This window comes from Pteropus alecto, unplaced genomic scaffold, assembly GCF_000325575.1.
Source record: "Pteropus alecto unplaced genomic scaffold, ASM32557v1 scaffold61, whole genome shotgun sequence".
Classification (NCBI taxonomy): domain Eukaryota; kingdom Metazoa; phylum Chordata; class Mammalia; order Chiroptera; family Pteropodidae; genus Pteropus; species Pteropus alecto.
The window spans coordinates 23,364,564-23,372,799 of NW_006434835.1; the positions used below are offsets into that span (position 1 = coordinate 23,364,564).

General features: G+C 34.3%; 1 protein-coding gene across 1 annotated transcript in view; it reads right to left on the reverse strand.

Moving 5' to 3' along the window:
* Window positions 1-8,236, reverse strand: part of PRKD3 (protein kinase D3) — a 53,608-nt gene that overhangs the window by 33,876 nt on the left and 11,496 nt on the right. The gene's annotated exons all lie outside the window — the stretch shown is intronic.

Below are 8,236 nucleotides of genomic sequence, written 5' to 3' on the forward strand. Positions count from 1 at the left end.
CTTTCTTGCCCTCTAGAACTGAGCTTCCTAGATGGTTAGCTACTAGCCACGTGTAGATTTTTTAATTTAAGCTAATTAAAACTAAATAAAAAGATTAGTCCTCAGTCACCTCTAGCTATATTACATGCACTCAACAGCCCCATTAGCTCCTGGCTACCATTTCGAACAGTGCCAATGTACACTTCTATCATCACAGTAAATTGAATAGTGCTGGTAGAAGATCTGTCATTCCTGAACCACAGTCACAATAGTTCCAAAAAACCAATATTTTTCCCAAATGCACCTATAGCTTCTAGCACTTATCTAACATTTTATTTAACCTATTCACTGTAACTACAAATACGTGATTCACTATAAAAAGAAAATACCTTTCTTTTTAGAAAAGTTGGCCAGGGCAGGAGACTTGCAGATCTGTTCACGTATGTCCTACGTATATTATTTCGATGGTCTACATTTTGTGACTACAGTGCTAAGACACTTTTGGGATTAGTATACCAATAACTAAAATATGAAGGCATGTGTTCTAAAATTTTTTATAGCTAATAAAATTAAGAGAAAATTTTAAGACCCTGCCTTACAAAATAACTGTTTACTTTTTAAATCAACTAAAAAAATGAGACTATCTTCTAAACTACCAGTGCCTTGGAAAATGCTGCTCTAGATATTTCAAATTTATTTAGTTGATTTCAGAATTGTATGCTCTCCTTTTGGCTTCTCATAGAGCATCCTTTAGCAAACTATACAGTATGTCACCACTGCTGAGGAAGTGGTTCACTTACTTCACGTGACAGCTCTTCTTTGTAAGGGCCCATAAAAGAAATTTCTCTAGTTGGTTTTACAATATAAACAATTTGATCATGTAACTATCATGTTTTCTTGTTTATTTTGCCCACAGCAAAAGCAAAGCCAAATCTGTGGCCCACTTCTAGCATCAGGTTGGGAACTTATGGCATGTGTTTTAGGTACCAACTTCATCTTATTTTTGGACCTTAATTTTACCATTAAAAACTCTTGTATATATTTCTAAAAAAGTCTCGATTTTTTTTGAAAAAGTTAAATAAAAAAAATGAAACCTGTGACTTAATTAGAAAATGAAGAGTTTATCTGTATTTTTTAAAATCCAGGTAAACAATGGAAAACAGACATATTTAGAATTTATATAATACTAATTACCCTTTCAATTTAGTTACCAATACTCATAAAACTTCATAATATGCTTTAAACATATCTAACGATATAAGAATTTTCAACAAAAAAAATAAGAGTAAAAATATAGATTAAAAATTATTTTTATTAATTTTTATTTAAATTTTAAAATTAAAATTTTAATTTTTATGATTAAATAATATCTAAAGGGCTATAAAACAGCCCCATAACTTAGTTGCAACAATTCTTAAGAATTAAAAAAGATTCCACATTCCATCTGTATAAAAATAAAATCTCTAATAATATGAATAAAATCTCTAACAGTATGAAAAAAATTCATTTTAAAAATTCACATTTTTGCATTTCTGCTAAATGCAAGACATTGGCCCTGAAGTTTGTAAAGACGAAGTCTTTGTCTTCCAAGAGCTTACAATCTAAAAGAAAAATGGACAAATATTTTACAACATGATAAGGGAAATGCCAAAAAAGAAAAATAAAATTCTAGAAGATGGAATAAGAAACTTTAACTGAGAGGTGGTACATCACTTTAATAGTGATATTTGAGTAGAATCATAAAAAGAGAAGCAGGGGTTTCATGGGCACAAAGTGAAAGTAAAAGTGTAAATAAGGGTCATTGTTGAGAAAGTACAAGGTTAACTGAGAGAAGGTAAGTGGACCTGTGTGACTGAAGAATGAGGTGGGGAGGTTGGGCAAAAAGGGTAGAAAGAGGGCAAAAATGTACACAGGAGCCCCATGGAGAAACTAATAGAGAAACTTGGAGTCAGAAGAACTGGGTTTAAACTTTGCCATCTACTTACTATAGCAACTTAGATAACGTGCTTACCCAGTAGTCTATGCTGTTTCTTGTCTAAAAATTAGAAATAACAGGAAAACTAGCTTTATCGGGTTCCTGTAAAAATTAAATTACTTGATAGCTATAAAACACTCAGCACTGTGATCAATATTAATTATTGATATATCCAAATAATTATTCTATATCCAAAGGTGAGAGACAAAGGGTCCCAGAGCAAGGCTGTAACATGATCACATCCGTATTTTAAACAGATAATGCTGACAGCACCTGTGTAGCAGGGACTGGAACAGGAACAGACCATAGCAAGCTCTAAGGAAGGCTGAAGCTACTGGTCAGGAAAGCGGTATCAGGATCTGGATTACACAGTAAGATGAAAAGCAAGACAAGGAACACTTCTCTCTAGAAAATATCTTTGGTAAATGACACGGATCATTAATACACCAGGTCCTCGAATAATGTTTCATTATGATGTTGATGAGATGCTGTAGGAACTTAACACTTGCTTATATCAATTAGCCTATGGCAAAATTGGTTTCGTTATATATCATTTCATTTAAAGTCACAGAACTTATGGATGACATTGAGGACTTACTACATTTAGTTTATTCCCCTAGGGCAGTGATTCTCAGTCAAGGCAATTTTCCTCCCCCAGAAGATATGTGGTAATGTCTTGAGACACTTTTGTTTGTTATAACTTGAGGTACTGGCATCCAGTGGGTAGAGGCCAGGGATGCTGTGAAACATCCTACAACTCACAGGACAGCCCACAGAACAAAGAATTGCCTGGCCCAAAATGCTGATAGTGTTGAAGGTGAGAAACACTGCTCTAGGGAATGAGAGTCAAGAGTATAGAGAGACTGGAAAATGTGTATTACTATATGCTTAAAATTAGACATGTCCATATTTCCTTTCCTAGCCTACCTCAGCCTTGATTAAAAGAAGAGGAAATGAAAGAACCAGCAAGAGCTAGCAAGGTAGAAGCAAAATAGGTCTTTCATTTGGTCCCTTTCCAAATCCCCCCAGGCTTTTCAGGATTTGCTTTCTACAGTGTGTGCCAATGACTCCTCTTGACTGCAAAATGAAGTCTTTTCCCAGTCCATATGGAAAATTAATAGAATTTCATTATAAAGTTATCAAATTCCCACCTCTTATAGGCTCTCTTTGCCCACTTCAGACTCTTTGCTTTTTGCATTAAAGATGGTTTCAAGAATAAAAAGAACAGATCATCTTATCTTTTGATAATCATTTTATAGAAGTTACTTTTTATGGCATTTACTTAAACATTTGTTATAAGTAAAAGGTTCCAATAAAATCCCTTCAAGTTCTTTATATGTGAACAGTTTATAAAGTTCATGTCATTAAAATTCTGTTAATAAAATGTTACATGAGGTAGAAGTTTTCAAGTTTTCAATTCTATGTGGCCAAATACAATTTTTATATGTTACTGAAGTAGCTTCAAAATTTAACATTATGTGAACAAATAATTTATCACTACACACTTTAAAAAGGAGTATAGGTTTTATTCTAAGTACAATGGGAAACCTCAAATAGTTTTAATGTACATTTAGTTTACTTTAAAAAAAAACACTTTTAATTGAAGTATGAGTGAATCTTAGAAGATAGATAACTACACACACACACACACACACACACACACACACACACACACACACGCAACCACCGCCCAGGTCAAGATACAGAGCATTCTCAGCAGCACAGCTTCTTTATAGCCACTTAATTTTAAAAGTTGAATACTAAAGTCATTTTTAAATCTGACATCAAATAAATCTTCACAGTATATCTTTCTAATAATCAGATCATAGTAAACAAGCTCCACAAGGACAAAGGCATTGTCTTTTCATGTTCCCTACTAAATCCCTAGCACCTAGAACTTAGTTTTTCACAGGCACTTACTGGAAAAAGCTGTTGACTATTGAGCAAAGGTAACTAATTTAACATCAATGTATTTCTAAGATACAAATATAATATTAATTTAACATCGATTTTTAGGAAAGTATTCAATTGAAGAGAAAATTTCAGTGACTCTGTTTCTATACACAGATTGAAGGCACTAGAGAAATTACTCATCATGGACTCTGAATTTATTCTGAATTGTCATCATTAATGTGTAACCCAGAATTTTCTGGATGACATACCAGAGGAGCCGCTTCATTTAACATTTGCCATTGCTCTTAGACACAAGCCAGAGCAATCTTTTTTCATATTCCTTCTTCCTTATTTTTATTAGTTCTGATTATCTTTCATTCAGACTTTCTGGAACTTTCCACCCTAGCTAAGGTCTTAAACTGAATATCCAGCAGAATTAAAAATAAATAAATAAATAAATAAATAGATAAATAAATAAAAAGGTCCAGTTTGAGCCTCCAGTTTAGTTATGGTTGCCTGATACTGTTTTGCCAAGACAAAAAAACGCAGGGATAGAGTGAAGAGTAGGGTGTCGCCCCGCTGCTGCAACACAGCTGTAGTAGAAAGAATAAGGCAAAAAAAACCCCGAAAAACAAAAAACAAAAAAAAACGATGACAACTGGTTTCTAGAAAACAAAAGATACAGCTGGAGATTTTGCTCTACTTTGGCAAGATCTGAAAATTATACCCAACCCATGTCTGCAGAGACAATGTATTCAGTCAAAAAATAGACCAAAAACACTCTTAAATAAGGATTCATAAGCAAAGAGTCTACTAGGTCTAGTGTCATGTAAATGGTCAAAACTAAAAACAAATGTTTTAAGTCAGCTAAAAGCAGATAGCTTTACTTAGAATAATTTCATTTTCAGTAAACATCATTATAGCTTAAAATGAATTGTCTGCCAATTTCCTTTCTCACCCCAATTACATCTACTATGTTCATTCAACAAATTAACACAGTAGCAGTAGCATCAGTGGTATTTCTAAGCCATTTGACAATTTGAAAGCAAGAAGGTGGGGAACTAACATTCACTGAGTATAGTTATTATGCATTAAGTACTGAGTAAAAGCACTTAACATAGGCTATCTCATTTAATTTCCTCAAAATTCCTAAAACAAGTAATATCAGTTCTCTAATAAAATGAACACTCGTCTCTAGCTTTTATAGTTTGTTATATGCTAAATACTAAAATCAAAAGGCAAGAGTAAAGCAATGTCAGCGAGTTGAAAGAATATTATACATGCTTTGGTATTTACTAAAATTTTAAGAAAACTCTAGGACCAATGATTTTTCCAGATTTAAACAGATTTTAAAACCATGACTATTACTATTTGGGGCACTAATTATTTTCCAAACACTGTATTAAGGGCTTTAAATTTAATTACTATAATTTTTAAATCGAAGTAAATATGACCCTAACTTCAAAGATCAGGATTAGAAGTCTAAGTGACTTCCAAAGTATCCACACTCACAAAACGAGAAAATGGCAGAATAAATCTCTACCTTGGTCTGTCTCTGATTTAAAAATGCTGCTACCTCTTTCTTAGATTATTACTTTACTTCTTTAACATACACTAATAACAAAAAATAGTACAGATTTAAACGCTAATGTAATTTTGATGTTGGGAATCTGTGCATGAATAATCACTATAAAACGGGCGAGCTTTTGGCCTATTCCCTCAACTCTGATTTGCTCGTTTGTAATCTGACTCTCTGGTATTAGCCTCCCAGCAGAGATCAGATCAGCCAGTTTCCGCCTGGCTCAATCCCAGCTCTACCTGCTGCTTAGATCTGTCTGCTTTCTTGGTTCTCCTGATTGCCAGTCCCACTAGTTCTCTGTCTTTTATCAGCATAAAAAACACTCCCTTCAACTTATAAAAGCCTAGAGGGCAGAGATTCCGTTTGTTAAATTTGCTTTGTAAACCAATATGAAGATACAGGAATCCAATCCATATAGGTTAAAATTGTAATTTATTGTTTAACAATATCCATATTCATAAAGGAAAATGTGTGCTATTCTTAAAACACATCCAAGCCAAACTAGAAATCCTATTTTAAAGCTCTCAAGCTAGGACTTATATCTAGGGGATATTCATAGCCGCTAATTTAATAAGACCCTATAATGGTACTAACGGAAAATTTCAATTCCTCTAAACTTCAGAAATTGTATTTCTATATCAGTTAACTCACAGGTTAGCACTACAGACATTTTGGTCCAGATAATTCTTTGTTAGGGGGGGCCCTCTCCTGTGCACTGTAGCAGCATCCCTGCCCTCTATCCACTAGATGCCAGCAGCGCTCTCTCTCCCCCAAGTTGAGACAACCAAAAACATCTCAGGACATTGCCAAATATTCCCTGGGGGTCAAAAATCACCCCAGTAGAGAACACTTGTTCTCTAAATTAATCTGATACATTAAGATTATATAATGGGGCTGTAATATAAAATAAAATAGTCCAAAATCATAATCTACATTCTTAAAATGAATAAGGAAAAAGTCCACTGGTGTCTTCAGAGAGAGAAAACTTCAGAGTCTTCCTGAAGAACCTAGCGTTTTGCACAATCTAAACTCCTAGTGGGAACAGGCTGGGCACAACCAAGGCTTGACTGACATATGAAACAGGATGGAAGAGAATACTAGTACTCATCAGCTCATTTCTTTCTTTGTAGCTCTGACAACTGTAAATCATTTCATCGATGAAGTAATTACCACTACTGATTATTTGCAACATCATGTTTTGAGCAGTAAAAACAGGTAGAATGTGTCCTTGAACAACTATGTTGAGTGTAAAGCACCTGAGACAGAATGATGAGTAAGACAGCATCAATCTCACTGTAATATAAATGCTGGAAGCATTTCAAATCTTCAAAAAGGAAGTTAAATTTTTGGCTTATGCTAACAACAACAACAACAACAAAAGAAACTCCACCCATTCCACCCCAGGATGTGTCATAAAGTTGGACTGAATTCAAAGAGTGACCACTTTCGGTCACATCCAAGTTTTAAGCAAAGATCAACTATAAATGATCTGTTGATTACAGAGATATACAACTGCCATATGATCTAGAAATTCTTCTTCTGGGCATATATCCAAAGGAAAAGAAATCTCTATCTCAAATAGATATCTGTGCCCCTGAGTTCACTGCAGCATTATTTACAATAACCAAGACATGGAAACAACCCAAGTGTACACTGATGAATGAATGGATGAAGCAAATGTGTATACACATATACATACATACAATGGAATATTATTCATCCATTAAAAAGGAAATCTTGGCATTTGGGACAACATGGCTGGACCTTGAGGGCATCACGCTTAAGTGAAATAAGTCAAGCAGAGAAAGACTAATATTGTATGATCACACATATATGTGGAATTTGAAAAAACCAAACTCATAGAAATAGAAAACAGACTGGTGGTTACGAGGCGGAGGGTAGCAGATTGGAGAAATGGGAAAAGGTGATCAAAAAGTACAAACTTCCAGTTATAAGATAATTAAGTTCTGGCAATGTAATGTACAGAATAGTGACCACAGTAACATTGGAAAGCAAAAATACAAAATAGATGAACTATATATTTGGCATTACAACTAGTGGATTAAATATACATTTTAAAATATCTAAAATATTGTTAAACTAAAATTACAGTTTGGTAGCCGGTCTTTCCTAATTTAAAAGTAGGGTTGTCCGCTGGGCTTATTTCACTAACTTTCAGAAGTCTCTCCTTGGGTCCTCCAAACTAAGAGATCTTTTTCATCACTTTTCTACCTTGTTAGTTTCTCTACAGAAAAACAGATTTGGGAAAGACACTCTTGACCAGCAATGATTCCATTTTAAGAGTCATAGTAGAACACTAAAGCCCCAATGTATATCCTTGTGCCAAATCTCTAAGTGAAAGAACACTTCTTTGGCTATCTTAAAAATTTCTAGAACACAGGAATGCTATCTTATTAGATAAAAATTGATAAAATCAGTCCTTCTATCTCCCCCATGAAAACTTTACTTTTCTTTCTACCTTGGTTAGGAGCATCATCATCCATCCAGTCATCCAGGCTGCCTGTCTTTCACCCTTTGCTCTTCTATATTAAGTAGGATATGAAGTTTTACTAACCGTACTTTCCCAATACTCCTCAAATATATCACTTCCGAACTGCATCAGTTCAGGTCTTCATTACACTGGCCTCCTATCTGATCTCCCAACTTTATCTCACACTTCACTGCCATATTTTGGTTTTCCAAAATACAGATTTGATCATGTCACTTTGCTGCACATAGACCTTAAACTCCACTCTTAGAAGAATCAAGTGTGAAACTTTTCTTTGGCATGAGGAAGACAGTAGGGTGCA